This window comes from Balaenoptera ricei, chromosome 10, assembly GCF_028023285.1.
Source record: "Balaenoptera ricei isolate mBalRic1 chromosome 10, mBalRic1.hap2, whole genome shotgun sequence".
Classification (NCBI taxonomy): Eukaryota; Metazoa; Chordata; class Mammalia; order Artiodactyla; family Balaenopteridae; genus Balaenoptera; species Balaenoptera ricei.
Genome location: NC_082648.1, coordinates 47,300,339 through 47,322,207, shown reverse-complemented (window position 1 = coordinate 47,322,207; position 21,869 = coordinate 47,300,339). Strand labels below are relative to the sequence as shown.

Below are 21,869 nucleotides of genomic sequence, written 5' to 3'. Positions count from 1 at the left end.
GCGCAGAGTCTTAACCACTGCGCCACCAGGTAAGTCCCTCATTTGTCATTCTTAAGTAATCACTGTCCTTATTACCTGACATTCAATGTCTTGAAAACAATTGTTTCATATATTGTCTAGTTTGATTAGATCAGATCCCTGTTACTCTATCTTGGCCAGAGCAGTAGTTCTGGCATTTTTCCTGCATAGCTCTTTCTTCATCAGCAACCTACCCTGGTTTTCCAGGTGCCTATTGCTAAAACAGAGAAAAGGTATTGATTTCTGTATGTTTTCCTTAATAAGAGATTGTCTCTGAGTGGAAATGGGGAGTGAGACTGTTGGGGCTGGTTATTTTTTCATAACATATATTATAGAGTTGAATGACTCTTTTAAACCATGTGCTTGTGTAATTTTGATAAAAATTTAAAATTTAAATACAAAATAGTAAATGGTAATGGGACATCCTTACTAGTTTATGATTTTAAATGAAATGCTGTAGTGTTTTACCACTTAGGATAATATTTGTAATTTGTTTGGATATATAGGTTTTATTATATTTAAGTTGTTTCCTTGAATTCTTATTTACTTAGACTTATTGTTACTTATTTATATTGTTATGCATAAACACTGACTTTTGTGAAAAGTTTTTCAGCATTTATTAATAATAATCCTAATACGATCATAATAAGTTATAGTGATTGGTTTTCTCAATATTAAACCACCCCCACATTCCAAAAATAATGTTTACTTAGTTGTATTATTCTTTTGCACACTGATGGATTCTCTTTGCTAATGTTTTATTTAGAATAACCACCCCACCAAGTAGGAAATCTCCCACTTTTATTTATTTGTTTATTTATTTATTTGGTGTTTAAATAATTAATGATTACCAACAGCGTGCTGATTACAAATAAAAGAGAGGTGCTAGAGGTGATGAATTTTCCAAATAGGGCACCAGGATCCACAGCTGCAGGACCCAGCCAGCCACTGGGGCAGGCAGTTCTATAATAAATAATGGAGTGGGGGCAAAGGGGCAGGGCTGTTCCTACTTCTTCTTAACAGAAATCCACTTCTTCCTTGCCGCCAGCAACTCTAGAAGGGGCCCGTGCTCACAGCTGCCTGGACGGACTTGATCCACTGGTCCTTCTCCTCCTGCATGGGGGCCGAGATCAGGTACACCACATGGTTTCCCTCAGCCATCCAACCATCTGCCTCCATTTTGCAGGCTTTGATGAGCTGCTCCTTGTTATTAGGGATATAAAGCTCAAAGCAGTTAGGTTTCTGGGTGTCATCCACCTCTCTGATGCTCAGATTCTTCAGGGGGATGATTCCTCTGGGCTCCCTGTCTGTCGTCTACTCAAAATAGTAGAGGCAGTTGTCTATGAGGATTAACCAGCGCTGCTTCCACTCTTCACCTGGCCCCCTTTCCCTCCCAGCTTAAGAAGCCAGCCCTGCAGGTGCTGGCTAAAGAAAGTCAGATCATCCCCATCATCTTCTGGAATCTTGAAGGGCTCATTTTGGGTGTGGTCCTAGAGGTTCCTGATCAGCTCCTCAGGCAGGTCCCACCCTACTTGCTGTGCTGGTTCATGGTCACAAAATGCTCTGGGCCTGGCTTGTTCCCAGATGTTGGGATTGTGAAGCCTGGTGTTCAGCATTATCCCGGGCAAAGGACAGCACATGGCACACATGTGTGGACTCGAAAACCCCAAGGTTGCACCAGCAGTATTGCTGGGCAAAGGCTTCCATCATCTGGTCAATCTTCTGGGCCTCTCTGGGGAGGCAGGAAGCTCCATAGAAATTGCCTGAGGGCCTGCACCAGTCACGCAGATCCATGAAGGTATGGAGCATTGCTAGGTTCAGCTTTTCCCTCTCCCCTAGGTAGTCCCTGCAGCTGTCTTGTTCAGGCCCTTGCCCTTGAACAGGAAACAGGAAGTGAACACCTTGGGTGTGTACTGGAGAAGTTTGTTCTCCACCAAGAACTAGATCCCCCTTCTTGGGGTCCTTGTTGGAGTTCTTCCTAACCATTGCCATGTTCCAATCCTATTGCAAGGATTCACTGCCCTCACTGGCCTCCAGGCCATCTCGCTCATGACTTCGCTGAGCTCCTCCTGCAGGTAGTGGATCTCCAGCAGCAGCTTCTGCTTCAACAGTGAGACATTCTCCAGCTCCATCTGCTCCTCTGGAGTTGGGTCTGGGTGCTCACAGACACTGCCCTCCATGGCTACCAAGGCCCCACGGGCAGTCCTGGATCTGAAGTGGCCTGTGGGTGCAGGTCAGCCAGCTCAAATGCCCCTGGGCGGCTGCCACCGCCTAAACAAGCAGAAAGAAAACAAAAAACAAAAAACTACAGGAGGATAGTAGAGAAACTGGAATAGCTGCCATGTAATAAAAAGAACGTAAGTTTGTAAGTCAGAAAATGACATTTAGTATTGTGAAAATAAAGGGAAACCTCACTAAAATTGAGTGGCAAGGCCACAATGGGGAGCTCTCAGGCAGGTGCCACTGGACATCAATACAAATCCCAACAGGAAGAGACCTACTTTGCATCTCCAGAAGGAACTAACACTATTTTACTAAGGCAGGAGGAGGAAGAAAAATGTTCTTCTCGCCTGGCAACAGCTCAGCCAGTAAGACTGTGACAACTTAGCCAATGAAAAGTCACTATACTTTGAACTCCTAGTTTCCTCCAATGGACATTTTGTTTGTAAGGTTCCTCCCAACTTCTACTTCTCTTCTATAAAACTTTCTTCTCCTTTGCTTTCACTCAGACTTGTTTGTGGTTCACATAGTTGCATGTGCCAAGTTGCAATTCTGTGCTGCTTCTGAATAAATCCCCTTTGGCTGGTGAAATAACTTTTGTTTTAGGCCAACAGTGTTAAATAAATATTTATTAGCAAGCCAAAATAAAACAATTTTAAAAAAAATCTAGGGACTTCCCTGGTGGCGCAGTGGTTAAGAATCCACCTGCCAATGCAGGGGACACGGGTTCGATCCCTGGTTGGGGAAAATCCCACATGGCGCAGAGCAACTAAACCCGTGGGCCACAGCTACTGAGCCTGAGCTCTAGAGCCTGCAAGCCACAACTACTGAGCCCGCACACCACAACTACTGAAGTCTGCGTGCCTAGAGCCTGTGCTCCGCAACAAGAGAAGCCACCGCAACGAGAAGCCCACGCACCACAATGAAGAGTAGCCCCCGCTCACCGCATCGAGAGAAAGCCCGCGCACAGCAACAAGACCCAACACAGCCAAAAAATAAAAATAGAAACCCTAAGCACCGTGTTCTATGTTCCCACCACATTTGGCATGAAGCTTGAATCAAGATAGATGCAATAGGGACTTCCCTGGCGGTCCAGTGGTTAAAAATCCACCTTCCAATGCAGGGGACGCGGGTTCAATCCCTGGTCTGGGAACTAAGATCCCACATGCTGCGGGGAAACTGAGCTGGCGGGCCACAACTAGAGAGAAGCCTGCGCACCGCAATGAAAGATTCTGCGTGCTGCAACTCAGACCCAACACAGCCAAAAATAGATAAATAAGTAACTACAAATCCCCCACTGCAGTGGCAAGACATTGAACCTTTTAGATACTGAGTGTTAGGTTCCATCCCTAAGGACACAGGGTGTAGGCCTTGCTTGATTTTAACTGAAATTTTTTTGTTTTATCATTTCGTGTACCATTACCAATTCATGTAAGCATGGGGAGTGTTTTAAGTATTTTAGCCAATCCACAGTACCACTATTTTAAACAATCAGAGCTCATTTCTAACATCCATTATTCCAATTAATAATCCATTAATGTCTCCAATATAAGTTAATTTCTGACATTTCATTAGTTTAATATGCAAAATGTCTAATGTTGATCAGAGTTCAGACAACTGAAGTGCTTCTGGTAATCCCTATGGAGTGTGAATTCCCAATTAGAATGCTAGCCATACCTAGAGTATAATTTTAAGCTAACATACCCATATTTCACTGTTTATGTTGAAATATTTTAAACTAAATTGTAGATATTGTAACACTGGATTCAAATACTAATTCTGCCACTTAAAAATCTATGTAATATTGGACATGAATGTAATTTGATCCCCTTGAGATTCAGTTTCCTTAAGTGTAAAATGAGGTTAATATCTCACAGAATGGTGAGAATTAAATAATGAATATGAAAAGGCATTACAAACTGTAAAACAGTCTACAAATGTTTGGCATTATTATTGGATAATAATATCTCTAATAGAGGTTAGGTTATATTGAGACCCTTTGAGGATTTGTCCATTACATGGAAGGGCAGGTGACCTCTAATGCTCATCTATTGTAAATATTACAGTTTTGATACTCTTTGTCTACAGAGACAGGGGAAAAAGCAAAATGAGTAAGTTATGGATCCTTAACCCAGAAGGCCAAAATAATTAACTTAGACTGGCACCAGGATGTAGCCCTCCCCTATGCTATTCCAGTGGAAGATTCTCTACCAAATGAGGACAGACAATAGATTTAATAATAACAACTAACATTCATCCAGTTTTTACTATCTGCTAAATAGTGTAATAAGTATATTATCTTATTTAACCCCCACAATAATCCAATAAAGTAGGTATAGCTTTTAAGCTCATTTTAAAATGAGGAAACTAAGGCTTAGAGAAATTAGGTAACTGCCTAGGTGGTGGTTGCAGGAGTTGAACTCAAGCAGTTTTTCTTGAAAACCCATGTTCTAAACACAACACTTAATATATAAATATATATGTCTATATATAAATTTTTCCTGACATCCTGGACTTAAGAATAAGGGGGCAGATGAAATGAATGACGTTGCCTTCCCTTATTAAAACAAACATACATAAACCTTCAGCTAGTTTTCCTGGGGGAATTCTAGAATACTAACTCACAAAAGCATTGTAGAAGCGTACCTCTATTGTTTTACTCCCTGTCTCGTCTCATGTTTCTCCTCTTTTCTGAACTAAAAGCTTTTCCCCTCTTTTTAGTCTTCTCCTTCCCCATGTGTGGTAAACTGTCTGCAAAGATGGCTACCAATAGTTCCTCTCATTTCTATATATACATGCTGCTCTTCTCTTCAAGAGGTGGCATCTATTTCCCCACACCTTGAATCCGGACTGGCCTTGCTACTTGCTTTAACCATGAGAATGTGTTGGAAATAAAGCTGTGACAATTTGAGGCTTAGGACGCAAGAGACTTGGCAACTTCCACTTTTCACTCTCTTGGAGCCTTGGAGTCCAGCTATCCTGCTTGAGAGTTTATGTGAGGAGAAAAGCTCTGGCCAACAGCAGGCACCAACTAACCGATGTATTAGGCCATCTTGGATCACGCAGACTCAGCCAAGCCTCCAGAAGACTGTCACATGACTGACCCCAGCTGATATGACATGGAGCAGAAAAACCAGCTGTGCCCATCCAACCCACAAAATAGTAAGAAATAAGTTTTTGCTTTAAGCTACTAGATTTTGTGGTGGTTGTTATGCAGAAATGGCTGACTGAATTGTGATGGGCCAGATACATTTAGATAGAATGGGCACATCCTTGGGAGTTGTCCTCAGATAAAGAGATGACTGTTCTTGAGATGTCTACAAAAGAGCTTGAGGGAATTCCCTGGCGGTCCAGTGGTTAGGACTCTGTGCTTTCACTGCCTGGGTTCAATCCCTCGTTGGGGAACTAAGATCACACAAGCTGCACAGCCCGGAAAAAAAAAAAAAGCTTGAGGCAATAAAGTAAAATATGTGGCTGATTTGAGTTTGTCTTATCTAATTATAGATTTTCCACCAAAAACTAGCATAAAGAAAACCAGATACAAAGATCTTTCTTTTTTTTCTGACCACATATAAGAAAACATGAATGTATCTCATTTTGTCCAATACTCCATCTGTTGGACCTGAGCCAAACAAGAGAACAGGTTCTCAGACTTAAACATCTTACTCCTTGAATTTGGCTTTAAGGTGCAAAGAGGCTGCTTCCCTCTCCTAGAGTAAGAAACCTACACTTACTGGATGGAGAATATATCAAAATATCAAGCTTCTTAGGAGTTGCACTTTAAATTGAAGTCAATTTCCAATTGTCCATGTAATGGAAGTTAAAGCCAGTAAAATATAATTTAAAACTTACCTGAGGAAAAACATTTTTATTCTTGTTTTGTTTTTCTTTTTCGGAATATACTGAGTTTCACTTTTCTCATTATATTTTACCCATGACATGTTATTAAAATGACATCTCAGGAATTTCCTGGCAGTCCAGTGGTTAGGACCCTGCACTCCCACTGCCGAGGGCCCAGGTTCAGTCCCTGGTGAGGGAACTAAAATCCCACAAGCTGCGAGGAGCGGCCAAAAAAATATGACATCTCATTCCACCCCCAAACCCAGCAGGGAAAGGAAGCCCTAAAGTATTAGAAGAAAGCATTTTATTTTATTTTATTTATTTTTGGCCGCACTGCATAGTGAAAGCGCGGAGTCCTAACCACAGGACCACCAGGGAGTTCCCTAGAAGAAACCATTTTAAAGTTAAACTTTGTTTCAACAATAAATTTGAAGCATTTAGTAGACAGCTCCAACATTACTAGTTATCTCATAATTTGGAATGTGGCAAAATCAAGGCACAAAATATCTCTCTTCCTCTTCCCTGCCCCCAATTATGCAGAGAGAAGGGATGTAAGGAATTGAGAGTTGTTTCTCATGAAGTAGAGGACAGGAGGCTGAAGGAAAAACCTAAAGGTGATCTTCAAATACAAAGGAGAGTCATCAGTTTTGCTTCCAAATACAGAATGTGAAGGGGAGAAGTGCCAATTGAAGTAGGTAGAGTTCTTTTTGAGGAATGGATTATCACTTCTTTGAGGGAGTTAAAGTAAGCATAGGAAAATGGATGAGATTACTTTCTTGATTTCTTTATGTATAAGAATTTTTCCATATATATATTTTTGGTGGGGGTTCTTTTTTTTTCAGTGCTTTTTTAAAAAAATTTTTTTTATGTTGTGTATATTATTTATTTATTTATTTAGGCTGCATTGGGTCTTCATTGCTGCATGTGGGCTTTCTCTAGTTGTGATGAGCTGGGGCTATTCTTTGTTGTGGTGCGCCAGCTTCTCATTGTGGTGGCTTCTCTTGCTGCGGAGCACGGGCTCTAGGCACACGGGCTTCAGTAGTTGTGGTGCACGGGCTCAGTAGTTGTGGCTTGCGGGCTCTAGAGTGCAGGCTCAGTAGTTGTGGCGCACAGGCTTAGTTGCTCCGCAGCATGTGGGATCTTCCTGGACCAGGGATCGAACCCGTGTCCCCTGCATTGGCAGGCGGATTCCTGACCACTGCGCCACCAGGGAAGTCCAAGGTGGGGGTTCTTAATATGAAAACTTTCACACATAGAAAAAAGTAGAAAGATTAGTACAGTGAATAGCTATATTCCCTTCCAGAATCAACAATTAATATTTTGCCATATTTATTATTTGCTGAACAATTTTAAAGAAAATTATGAAACAGGAGGGAAGAGAGCAGGGCACAACCTTTAAAGGAATGACATAGCCAGAGGACATGACAAAAACTGGTTAGAACCTATCAGGCCCAAGATGGCGGAAGATTCAACTTCCAGTGGACCTTGAGCCTCATTATATGCTCATTGTAATACTTTAGCATATGCTAAATGACACACCCACAGGTGCCATGACAGTTCTGAGGATGACCAAAAAAGACCAAAAAGTGGGTGGTGACCCAATTCCTGGAAATCCCTGCAAAAAAATATAATCAGGGACTTCCTTGGTGGCACAGTGGTTAAGAATCTGCCTACCAATGCAGGGGATATGGGTTCGAGCCCTGGTCCGGGAAGATCTCACATGCTGCGGAGCAACTAAGCCTGTGAGTCACAACTACTGAAGCCTGCACGCCTAGAGCCCGTGCTCCGCAACAAGAGAAGCCACCGCAATGAGAAGCCCGCGCACCACAGCGAAGAGTAGCCCCCGCTCGCCGCAACTAGGGAAAGCCCGTGCACAGCCACGAAGACCCAACGCAGCTCAAAATTAATTAATTAATTAATTAATTAATATATATATATATAATCAAATGTTGACGTTGTAAAGTAGTTCTCTCAGCCTCCACCTTAGGGAAGGGCCATGGGAACCACCCAGGAATTACAGTATAGTCTGTATTAAAGCTACCACAGAAATGCAGGAAATTATTGCTAGGAGGTAACTTACAATGGAAAGTAAAACAATACTGTCCATCCTCTTGTGCCCTGCCCCTCCAATATTCTCTTGCTTAGGCAAGCAGGGGAGAATAATTTCACCTTTAAGAAACTCAGAAGGGAAAAGGCTGCTAGAATAGGGGGGAACATTGGAGCTTCGGATCTCCAAGTTTCTTGGAAGCTTCTGTGCTCAATGGAGAACTCTGGGTGGGGCCCAGAGAAGAGGAAAAGGGACCTGACTACTTAGGACTATGTCTAGGATTTAAGAAGCTGAGGTAAGGGTAGATGAAGTTTTCTATATAGTCAACCCAGATCATTAGGGTAGGAAAGGAAATCAAGATTCATTCTTTCAAGAATATTGTGCATTTAGGGACTTCCCTGGCGGTCCAGTGGTTAGGACTCTGAGATTAAGAGCAAAGGGAGAGGAGAAAAAAAAAAAAAAGAACAAGGGAGAAGGGTCATCCTGGGCTTGAAGGAAGACACTTCTTTAGATATGGAAGCAAAAGTAGATGTCACAATTTTTGTTTATTTATTTTATTGTAAATTTTATTTATTTATTTTGGGCTGCATTGGGTCTTCGTTGCTGCGTGCAGGCTTTCTCTAGTTGCGGCAAGTGGGGGCTACTCTTCCCTGCGGCGCGCGGGCTTCTCATTGTGTTGGCGTCTCTTGCTGCAGAGCATGGGCTCTAAGCACCCAGGCTTCAGTCTTTGTTGCACGTGGGCTCAGTAGTTGTGCCTCGTGGGCTCTAGAGCACAGGCTCAGTAATTGTGGCACACGGGCTTAGTTGCTCCGCGGCATGTGGGATCTTCCCGGACCAGGGCTTGAACCCGTGTCCCCTGCATTGGCAGGCGGATTCTAAACCACTGCGCCACCAGGGAAGCCCACAATTTTTGTTTATTTTTTAATAGTGTTTTTACTTAATTATTCAGCTCTAGCATGCCCATAAAGTAGTGTCAGAATTGCTAACCCATATTCCTAATTCTATTACAGAATTTATGTACAGTTATTTTTGTCTTTAACCTTGCAGAATCCAGACAAGATACTGTTTCCCAAAGTTATTTCAGGGTAGTTCTTTTCTTCATCACTCTTTCAGTGTGACTGTGTTTTTTTATTTAAAATACAGTTAGATCCATATGTTACTGTTTGTACACCATTTTGGGTTCCTTCCACATTCTCTTTTTTTTTTTTTTTTTTAATAAATTTATTTATTTATTTTCGGCTGCGTTGGGTCTTCGTTGCTGCATGCGGGCTTTCTCTAGTTGTGGAGAGCGGGGGCTACTCTTTGTCGCAGTGCGCAGGCTTCTCATTGTGGTGGCTTCCCTTGTTGCAGAGCACAGGCTCTAGGCGTGCGGGCTTCAGTAGTTGTGGCACGCGGGCTCAGTAGTTGTGGCTCACGGGCTCTAGAGCACAGGCTCAGTAGTTGTGGCGCACTGGCTTAGTTGCTCCGCGGCATGTGGGATATTCCCGGACCAGGGCTCGAACCCATGTCCCCTGCATTGGCAGGCGGATTCTTAACCACTGCACCACCAGGGAAGCCCTCATTTGTTTGATTTATTTATTTTGGGGGAATATGAAGGGCATGTGAAGCATTACCATGGTGCTATACAAAAAGGTATTCTCAAAGAAGTGTTAACCTTATCCTCATCTGTACTACCCCTTCCCATTCTCCTCTTTTTATCCCTTTTCCAACCACCCCTGGTCACCAATTTCTTAAGTTTCTGAGAACTGCACTTTTCCTCCACCTTTTAAAAAACAGTATAGGGAATTCCCTGGCAGTCCAATGGTTAGGACTCTGCGCTCTCACTGCTGAGGGCCCAGGTTCGATCCCTGGTCGGGGAACTAAGAACCCACAAGCTGAGCGGTGTGGCCAAAAAAAAAATTTTTTTTAATAATAAAAATAAATAAATAAAAAAGAATATGTGAAATATCTGAAACAGAAACTGTTAAACACCTATTCCAACATCTCTTTATCTTCCTAAATCATACAATCTCTGATATTAGCTTGGCACATAATCACCTGGGTAAACAATCCCATTCTCCCAGTCTCCCTTGCAACTAGATGTAGCCACGTAAGTTCTTGCCAGTGAGTTGCAAATAGAAAGGTTCTGTGCCAGCTTTTGGCAGATTGATTTAAAAGATTGCTGGGCAATGAGAAGCCTGGACACCGCAACGAAGAGTAGCCCCCGCTCGCCGCAACTAGAGAAAGCCTGAACGCAGCAACGAAGACCCAACACAGCCAAAAAAAAAAAAAGAATGTAAAAAATAAATTAAAAAAATAATAAAAGATTGCTGGGGAACTTCCCTGGTGGCACAGTGGTTAAGAATCCACCTGCCAATGCAGGGGACACGGGTTCGATCCCTGGTCAGGGAAGATCCCACAAGCCGTGGAGCAACTAAGCCCCTGTGCCACAACTACTGAGCCCACGTGCTGCAACTACTGAAGCCCGCGTGCCTAGAAGCTGTGCTTCGCAACAAAAGAAGCCACCGCTATAAGAAGCCTGAGCACTTCAACAACTACGCAGCACTTCACTTCAACAACTACGCAGCAATGAAGACCCAACGCAGCCAATAAATAAATAAATAAAAATAAAAGATTGCTGGGATGTCTTCTTTCTCTTTTTCTCCAATCCTCCATCCTACTGCCTGGAACATGAATGTGATGGCTGGAAATCCAACAGATATCTTAGACCATAAGGACAAGGGCCCTAGGGATCAAGGAGTGGAAAACTTAAAGAATCTGGATTCCTGATGATATCTCAGACTCTCCATACCATTTCCAGAACCCTGTGTGTGTGTACGTCACAATTTTTAAATGGCACTTAGGGTTGTCCTCAGTTTCAGTGAAGATGAAGATAGCCCTGCACTATTCTTGCATTCAAATATTTCTTTTTTCACCCTCACATTTCATAAACCTTGGGTTGCCCTAGAAAAATAAAGATTGGCGCAATATTAGTATGCTCTTCTTAAGATATGGTGTTTATAAACTGAAATAGTTTAAATTAAATATCACTTCAGGATCATTTCTCTAATGTGGGGAATTAAACATATGAAACTTGGATGGGAATATAGCTGATAAGAAGTTATGATAGAAAATCAATCTAGATATAGAAATAATTTAGCAATTATCATATCTATCCCTACTCTTTCCCCATATTGATGAATGCTATAAATATCTGTTGGTACTTAATCAGTGTTCTATTCATGAGCATCAAGCAATAAGCCATACATGCTGAACAGAGGATCAAAAAACATAAGGGCTTCTTTGGCATTTTCCTGAGGATTTCAAAGCCCTTAAAGTTACCCATATAGAAATATATCTTAGATATTGTGTGGGAGTTAGATATTAGTTTTATTTCCATGTTGCAAATCTGGAAACACAGAACTCAAGTGATCTGAGGTCCTCTGAGGTAAAAAATGATTTCTATCACAGATCTGGCACCTGATGCACTCCTTCAACAAATTATTTATTGAGCAGGAATCAAGATAAAGCTGCTAGAAATAGGGACTTCCCTGGTGGTCCAGTGGTTAGGACTCCGCGCTTCCACTGCAGGCAGCATGGATTCAATCCCTGATTGGGGAACTAAGATCCCGCTTGCTGCTCAGTGTGGCAAAAAAAAAAGAAAAGGAAAAAAAAAGCTACTAGAAATGAAACCAGTCCTGTAAAGACTGCTGTTGGCATCTGCAGGGGTCAACAGAGAACCCATGGGGACTTCCCTGGCGGTGCAGTGGTTAAGACTCCCCGCTTCCATACAGGGAGCATGGGTTCGATCCCTTGTCAGGGATCTAAGATCCCTCATGCCGGGATCTTAAAAATTTAAATAAATTTTTAAAAATTAAACATAAAAGAGAGTGACCCATGGGCTAGGAATTAAGAATGTCCCTCTATAAGCCTGGAGTGGAGGTTCCTGAGAAGTCAAGGGGGACTCAGATTTGTACACTTTAATACATTTTTTTTTTTTTTGGCCGTGCGGTGTGGCTTGCAGGATGTCAGTTCCCCGACCAGGGACTGAACCAGGGCCACAGCAGTGAAAGCCCGGAAGCCTAACCACTAGGTCACCAGGGAATTCCCAAATTCTTATTTTTAAAAAAGTGAGGGAGTCATTATCCTCAGGGTGAGAACAGCCCTTCTGCATGTCTCCCTACTGACCTCTATCAGCAGAGGTCAAGTGGGAACCCCAGAACTCTTCATGTCCTGGCAAGATTCCCCACTGTGGGACTTCCCTGGTGGTCCAGTGGGTAAGACTCCATGCTCCCAATGCAGGGGGCCTGGGTTCTATCCCTGGTCAGGGAACTAGATCCTGCATTCATGCCACAACTAAGAGCCCAAATGCCGCATGCCACAGATAAAAGATCCTGCATGCTGCAACTAAGACCCGGCACAGCCTTAATTAATTAATTAATTAATCTTTAAAAAAAGATTCCCCACTGTACTCAATATTCACAGCCTCTCTACCACCATCTTCCTTGAGATCATTATGCCCTTTATCCCTGTTCAGTCAGTTATCATTAGAATCCAGGAGTCCCCAGCCATGCCTTATACCCTGGACTCTAAAATTCCTACAGTCTGTATATCATTGCTTCTAACTCCATTTTACACGCCTTCCCACATTTTGAAATCCTTTCACAACTGAACTCAAGATCAAATATCTGCAAAATCCCTTATATCCTCAATCTCTTCTCTGAACATTTCCTTCACCTTCTTGCTCTAAGTGTAACCTGGCTCTCCTTTGTGGCAATGTTTCCCTGCAGCCCTCTTGAATGTAGCTATTCTCCTACACTCTTTGGTACTATTGGGCCTAGAGGTGGGGTAAGTGTCCTCTTTAAATCATAAGTTATCAGACTACAGACAGCCCCCAGCTTAGAATTGTTTGACATGGTGATTTTTCACCATTTTTTCACTTTACAATGGTGCAAAAGTGATATGCATATAGTAGAAACCATACTTTCAAATTTTGAATTTTGATCTTTTCCTGGGCTAGCAATATGTGGTACAATACTCTCTTGTGATGCGGGGCAGTGCAGTGACCCACAGCTCCCAGTCAGCCACTCGATAACAAGGGTAAACAAGCCATACACTGACAATTCTGTACCCATACAACTATTCTGTTTTTCACTTTTAGTACAGTACAGGCATACCTTGTTTTATTGTGCTTCACTTTACATTTTTTACAAATTAAAGGTTTGTAGCAACCCTGCATCTAGCATGTCTATTGGTGCCATTTTTTCCAACAGCACTTTGTTTCCGTGTCACATTTTGGTAATTCTTGCAATATTTCAAACTTTTTCATTATTATCATATATGTTATAGTGATCTGTGATCAGTGCTTTTTAATGCTACTACTGCAAAAAGATTATGATTCACTGAAGGCTCAGATGATGGTTAGCATTTTTTTAGCAATAAAGTTTTGTTGTTGTTTTGGTTTGGTTTGGTATTTTTTGGTCATGCCATGCAGCATGCAGGGTCTTATATCCCCAACCAGGGATCGAACCTGTGCCCCCTGCAGTGGAAGCACAGAGTCCTAACCACTGGACTGCCAGGGAATTACCAATAAAGTATTTTTTAACTAAGGTATGTACATTGTTTTTTTAGACATAATGCTATTGCACACTTAGGCTATAGTATAATGTAACCATAACTTTTTTTTTTTTTTTTTTTTTTTAATAATTCTTTATTTTATTTATTTTTATTTTTGGCTGTGTTGGGTCTTCGTATCTGTGCGAGGGCTTTCTCCAGTTGCGGCAAGCGGGGGCCGCTCTTCATCGCGGTGCGCGAGCCTCTCACTATCGCGGCCTCTCTTGTTGCGGAGCACAGGCTCCAGACGCGCAGGCTCAGTAGTTGTGGCTCACGGGCCTAGTTGCTCCGCGGCACGTGGGATCTTCCCAGACCAGCGCTTGAACCCGTGTCCCCTGCCTTGGCAGGCAGATTCTCAACCACTGCGCCACCAGGGAAGCCCCATAACTTTTATATGTACTGGGAAACCAAAAAATTTGTGTGACTCACTTTATTTTGACATTTGCTTTATTGTGGTTGTCTGGAACCAAGCCTGTAATATCTCCAAGGCATGCCTGTATTCAGTAAGTTACATGAGATGTTCAACACTTTACTATATTTATTTATTTAAAGGTTTGCTTTGTTTGTTTTTTGGCCATGCCATGTGGCTTCTGGGATCTTAATTCCCCGACCAGAGATCCAGAGATTGAACCCAGGGCCACGGCAGTGAAAGCACTGAGTCCTAATCACTGGACCACCAGGGAACTCCCTTATTTATTCATTTATTTTTACATTCTTTTTAAAATATTTTTTCCATTATGGTTTATCCCGGGAGATTGGATATAGTTCCCTGTGCTATACAGTAAGACCTTGTTATTTATCCATTCTAAATGTAATAGTTTACATCTACTAATCCTAAACTCACAGTCCATCCCTCTCCCTCCTCCCTCCCCCTTGGCAACCACAAGTCTGTTCTCTACATCTGTGAGTCTGTTTCTGTTTTGTAGATAGGTCCATTTGTGCCATATTTTAGATTCCACATATAAATGATACCATATGGTATTTTGTCTTTTTTTCTGACTTACTTCACTTAGTATGATAATCTCTAGTTACATCCATGTTGCTGCAAATGGCATTATTTTGTTCTTTTTTATGGCTGAGTAGTATTCCACTGTATATTATGTCCCACATCTTCTTTATCCATTCATCTGTCGATGGACATTTAGGTTGTTTCCATGTCTTGGCTATTGTGAATAGTACTGCTATGAATATAGTACTGCTATGAACATAGGGGTGCATGTATCTTTTTGAATTATAGTTTTGTCTGGGTATATGCTCAGGAGTGGGATTGCTAGGTCATATGGTAGTTCTATTTTTAGTTTTCTGAGGAACCTCCATACTGTTTTTTTTGGGGTTTTTTTTTTGGCTGCATTGGGTCTTCGTTGCTGCGTGTGGGCTTTCTCTAGTTGTGGCGAGTGGCGGCTACTCTTTGTTGCGGTGCGCTGGCCTTTCATTGTGGCGGCTTCTCTTCTTGCGGAGCACGGGCTCTAGGCCTGCGGGCTGCAGTAGTTGTGGCTTGCGGGCTCCAGAGCGCAGGCTCAGAACTTGTGGTGCATGGGCTTAGTTGCTCCACGGCATGTGGGATCTTCCCGGACCAGGGCTCAACCATGTGTCCCCTGCATTGGCAGGTGGATTCTCAACCACTGTGTCACCAGGGAAGTCCTGACTTACAGTATTTTCAACTTACGATGGGTTTGACATAACCCCATCATAAGTTGAGGAAGATATGTATACTACACACTAGCTCTTCTTGAAATTTATTGCCTCTTTCCCTAGGTTACTTCTACTCATTCCTTTAAGGTTTTAGATCCTGGCTCTCTATCACCCTCTCCAGGGACAGCCATCAGAATTCTTGGTGATATCAATATCCCTTCAATAGTTTGGCGTTTCAAGTTCCTTGACCTCTTCTCCTCCAAAGATATTCTCCTTCACCATACCTGAGCCACCATTTCAATGATCATATGACCTTGTCATCACCAAATAACTGTATCACCAATAACTGCAACCTTGTCATCACCAATTCATTTCCTTGCAACGTTCTTTGGCCACATACTTGAGAATGTGTAATTTTAATATATATTAGATAATTTGGAAGTGATTGTAATTTCTTAAATCTTTTTGTAAAAGATATTGAATAATGCATCTCAGCATATTTCTTGCTTCTTTATTGTCTACCTCATTAAAATGTAAGCTCTATGAGGGTAAGGACTTTTGTTCACTGTTATATCTTCAGCATCTACAACAACACCTGGGCCATAGTAGGTGCTCAATAAATATGAGTTGAATAAATGGAGGAAATGCCTATTACATATCAGGCCCTAGGAATACAACAAACAAAACAAAATCTCTGACTTTATGGAAACTACAATTTTTTAAAATATTTATTTGGTTGTGCTGGGTCTTAGTTGCGGCTCGCAGGCTCCTTAGTTGTGGCATGTGAACTCTTAGTTGAGGCATGCATGTGGGATCTAGCTCCCTGACCGGGGATCAAACCCGGGCCCCCTCCATTGGGAGTATGGAGTCTTATCCACTGCACCACCAGGGAAGTACCAAGGAAACTACAATTTTATAGTGAAAATAAAAATATTAAAGTGGTAAAACTTCACTATTTAGATAACACAGTACCTTTTTAATTTTTTTGGGGGGGGGCTTTTTATTTATTTGTTTGTTTATTTTTGCTGTGTTGGGTCTTCGTTTCTGTGCGAGGGCTTTCTCTAGTTGCGGCAAATGGGGGCCACTCTTCATTGCGGTGCGCGGGCCTCTCACTATCGCGGCCTTCTTTTTTTCTTGTTGCGGAGCACAGGCTCCAGACGTGCAGGCTCAGTAGTTGTGGCTCACGGGCCCAGTTGCTCCATGGCATGTGGGATCTTCCCAGACCAGGGCTCAAACCCGTGTCCCCTGCATTGGCAGGCAGACTCTCAACCACTGAGCCACCAGGGAAGCCCTTAATTTTTTATTGAGATATAACTGACACATAACATTATATTAGTTTCAGTACAAAGTCTTTTTTTTAAATTATTCAGCCATTATGCAAAGGTTTGTTTCTGGGCTCTCTGTTCTATTCCATTGGTCTACATGTCTGCCTTTAAGCCAGTACCACACTATTTTTTTTTTTTTTTTTAATATTTATTTGGCTGTGTCGGGTCTTAGTTGTGGCAAGTCGGCTCTCTAGTTGTGGTGTGTGGGCTCCAGAGAGTGTGGGCTCAGTAGTTGCAGCATGTAGGCTTAGTTGCCTGGTGGCATGTGGGATTTTAGTTCCCAGACCAGGAATCGAACCCACGTCCCCTGCATTGGAAGGCAGATTCTCAACCACTGGACCACCAGGGAAGTCCAGTACAAAATATTCTTGTGTCTGTGTCTGGACTCTATCAGGAATACCCCATTCCTGTTATTGGTTATCATTAATGTTTATACAGAGGTGATCGGATCTGTATGAAATCATCACTTTGATATATGCTTGATCATCTTTGGCAAATTGTCTTAGGTTAAGCTGCTCTAACAAAGTACCATATACGTAGCTTATAAACAATTGAACTTTATTTCTCACAGTTTTGGAGGCTAGAAGTTTGAGATCAGGGTACTAGCATGGTTGGGTTCTGCTGAAAGCTCTCTTCCCAGTTGCAGACTGTGACTTTTCATTGTATCCTCACATTGTATCCTCACATGTATCCTTCATTGTATCCTCACATGAAAGACGGGAAGAGAGAGGTCTCTGGGGTCCCTTCTAAAAGGGCACTAATCCCATTTATGATGGTTCACCCTCATGACCTAATTACTTCTCAAAGTCCCCACCTCCTAATACCATCACACTGGAGGTTAGGATTTCAACCAATGAATTCTGCGGGGGACACAAGCATTCAGTCTATCACACAAAGACAAAATTTTAACATTCCAGGATTAGAGTACCAAAATAGTTCTATCTATATACACTACATAAGAGATCCTCCTTACAAGCCAAGCCTTGAGTTTTTGTATGTGAAGGAGTTTAGAACCTGTTTACATACTAGTTTAAAAGCCCTTAGACTTTCATCTCCTTCCCTCTTTCCTCTGTGTTTTATCCTCTCCTGCCTCATACCAGACCTTGTTCTCTCAGTCATCCTGTCTTCAACCCCTCCCCTTCTACTAGCTTCTTCTCTTACTCTTCAAACATGATAAAAACAAACAAAAACCACTCCTCATTCCTAAACAAGCCACAAAAATAAAAATCCTTCCCTCAAGTACTAAATATATACAATATTAAACAATCTCTTTTTACTCCTCCATCTGTCCCTTTCAGTCTCAGCTAATGGTGTCACATTTTACCCCCTCTCCCAAACTAGAAGCCTCTTTACCTCTTCCCCCTTTTCTAACTGGTCTTCAAGGGCAGAAATTTATCAAAATTCTGGGTGAGCATTTCTCTTCAGTCCTTCAGCAACTGCTTTAGTTCTGGCTCTACTCTCTTGCCTAAACTACCATAGCTGGCCTGTCTGCAGTCTTTTTACAGCAAATTATATTCCACAAACTTCTGAGCATCTATTATGTGTCTGGCACTGGTAAGAAACAAATATGACACCAGTACCTATACGCAAGAAGCTTGTCCACTCACGCTATAGCATCATTCCTATTAAAAACTTCTGTTGCCAATAGAATTAAGTACAAACTTTTAAGCAGACATATAGGGCCCTTTACCATCTGGCCTGAACCCACTGAACTTCCTGCCTTATCTCTCATCACTCTCCTTTACCTATAGTCTCTCTTAGGCTCTGGCCACATTGAACCTTGCACAGATCCCTGAAAATTCCATTGCCTCTGCTTTACATATGCTATATTCTCTGCCCGGAATACCCTCTTCTGCCTCTCACCATTGGCCTGGGAGAAATTCATTCAGCCTTTGAAACTCAGCTTTGATCATTACCCTCTTTGATGCTTTCCCAGATGCCCCTACTTAGTTCTTTGGGTTGCTGTTCCCACAGTACTCTGTTTACAGCTCTAATATAGTACTTGTCACATGCATTATAATTTATCTATTTACTTATTTACCTTTTCTAAAATTCCTGGAGGTCAGAAACAATATTGCTTTGCTGTATCAGGCATATGGTAGGCTCTAAATTTCAAATTTTTAAAAAATTACAAAAAAATTTTTTTTGCCACACTGGGTGGCTTGTGGGATCTTAGTTCCCCGACCAGGGATTGAACCCTGGCCCACAGCAGTGAAAGCATGGAGTCCTAACCACTGGACTCCCAGGGAATTCCCTCCAAATATTTTTTAAATGAAATCTCTTAGCACTTGGTCTTCTCTTATTTTCCCCCAAATGGAATTACCTAGCCCTTATTTCCTAGAAAAGGGAGCATTAAAAAAATTTCAGGTGAACAACTAAAAAATCAGAAAAAAAGAAGGCTCCCTTAACTTTGAAAGTAATCCTATTTCTCCATCATCCCATTATATACTCAGTTATCCTGCAAGGTGCTGGACAAAATGATGTTAACATTCCACAAAAATCTAATGTCTAAATGTATATGTAACCTTTTTCTGGTCACTTCCTACCTTACACAATGGAAAGAGCGCAATGAAGTATTTACTTATGGCAAACAGAGTTACCCGAGAACTGTAATACATTCTCTCTCATGAAAACCATGAAATTAAAAACTATTATCTGATTTTTTCTGATCCCAGAGAGTACTGCTAATTTACATAGAAATAAGCATATATCACTCTATTTATTGTCTTATTTTCTTCAACATCAACTGCTGTAAGGTGATATTTGGGGTAGAAGACCATTTTTAGAACATTTCAATGTATTTTATTTAAAAATGAATTAGCTTTTTAAAGCTGCTTCCTACACTGAGAGCTGTTCATTCTTTTGTCATCCTACAGTGAGAGACTAGCAGCAAAACTGAGAATATGAAAAAGCTCAACACAAGACACAGTCGTTTCTTAACCCTTTCTATTACTGCCAAACCAGACTGGTAAGGTATGCTTCTAAATTGTAGGAAGATAATGATGGTATCAGAGAACATAAAGTAATTTAAGTTGGTATATGTGATGTTTACATTTAGCTAGGTCATGATGTCTCCCTTAAACGTTATGACCAATTTCTTATTTCCTGTACCTAGAACAGGTTACTACTTTGCCCCCTTTCCTTTTATTTACCTTACAAATACAAAAGTTAACAACCTCTAAGTTCTTATCGTTTTAGAAAACCCCCTCATAAAACTGGACTTTTCTCACCTGTTATAATTTTTTTTTAATTTTTAAAATTTTTCGTATCAGCCTGTAAAGTTCTCTTTTGCTATTAGTGACTGTGGACACATTTAAATTCAGTCCTCAGTAAAATATCAGGGAGAAGGTGGATGCTACAATTAAAACTGACAAATTCTGTGTTCCTTTTTACTAGTGTTTTAAATTGGCCTGGGAATTTCTTTTCTCTTAGGAGACTGTTAGGATCAAACTTGTGAAATGGCATCTAACACCAAGTATTTTCTAGTTTTTGCCAATTCGGGTTGCATATTTCTCTCCCCAAACCCCTGACACTATTAACTACACATCTTTGAATCTAGATTTTGCCCCCTACTAGATACAGAACTTTTCAGTGAATTTGAAAAAGAGATCTGGTACAACTTGGGTCCCCATCAGCTAATGGATGAGACAAAACGTAAAGGCATGGATAAACCTGATTATAAGCTATTTGTGAAACTTCTGGGTGAGACGCCATTTCCAGAGCTACACTAACATGAAAGCCCTTGAAATATGTCCAATGGGGGTAGTAAATAAACTATAAATTACAATGCAATGGATTTGAATTTTCAAAAATTTCTTGTGTGATGGTTTTTCCCACAGCACTTCTTTTGATAAGGGAAAATGCCAGTTATTTCGGGTTGCAGACTTCTAAATGCTATCTTCAATTCAGTTCCTCCATTTTCAGTTCATCTTATATGTTGTTGCCAAATTAATCTTTCTAGAACATAAGAGTGTTACTCTCCTTCAAAAAAACTTAATAGCTTCCCACTGTCAAGAGAAATAAGTTGAAAACAATTAGCCTGATACTCAGTGTGACCTACCTTCTCCCTACACTCTGGACTTCCTAGGCCAGGGATTGGCAAACTACAGCCTGCAGGCTGCTAATTTTTTGTATGGCCTTCAAGGTAAGAATGATTTTTACATTTTGAAAGGTTGGAAAAGAAAATCATATGACACGTGGACATAAAAAATTCAAATTTCAGCATTCTTAGTTTTTTTTTTTGAACACACTCTCATTTGCTTACACATTATCTATGGTTGATTTCATGCTACAATAGCAGAGTTCAAAAGCTGCAGTAGAGACCTTGTGGCCTTATCTGACCGTTTACAGAAAGTTTGCCAACTCCACCTAGATATACTTGTTCCTATCTCTTCACCTATCAAGATCCTTGCCTGGAATGTACTATTCCCACTCATTCCTGCTGTCACCTCTGAGGCTATCAAAGTAAAATTTTCAAAAAATTTCAAAACATGATTCTCCCACCAATATAAAATTAACGTGAGCCAAGCATTCATTTATTTAACTCACCGAGGGAACCAGTAAGACAGTAAAGCTGGTTCCAGGAGCATTTAAGGAACTAGCTATTTACAGGCATAAAAATAAGAATTAGAATAAGGTTGCAGGTTAAACAAAACTGGTTAGCGTCCTACACAGCAATAAAACCATAAACTTTCGAGTTAGCTTTTCTATCAGTCAGCAATCTGCAACTCAAGTAACTTCACAATGTTTGAGCTCTAATCATATAACAAATAGCAAGTCAAACACAGGTACCTTCTCCTAGAGAACCATCCTTGGGCAGACAGGTTAAACCATGTCCCAGCGTGAAATGAAAGGTCATCCCTCCACTCCTTGCCTTATTTCCATGTTTTGGGTAATTTTTCTTAACAAGGCCTCTCTTAATCCTTCCAGTCAATATCGACCTCTCCTTTTATGCTCCCGTTATTTTTTGTATTTCCATTATAGGACTCAAATATCTGGATCTGTGTGCTTTGTTTTCCCCAACAAGCACTAAGCTCCTTAGAATCACGGTATTGAGAGCTGGGGTTTAACCTCCTTTCAAAGGGATTTGAGCATTGGGTGCAATGTCCGTAGTTCCCAACATCTGCCTTGCACAGTATAGATACCAAGTCCTCAATGCTTAATATGAAGCCCCCAAACACTTCCCAAAATGTCTT

At 41.4% G+C, this 21,869-nt stretch overlaps 1 pseudogene; it reads right to left on the bottom strand.

The window, feature by feature from the left end:
• Positions 1 to 883: 883 nt before the first annotated feature.
• On the bottom strand, positions 884 to 2,265 carry LOC132373753 (cytohesin-2-like; annotated as a pseudogene).
• Between the last annotated feature and the right edge of the window lie 19,604 nt (positions 2,266 to 21,869).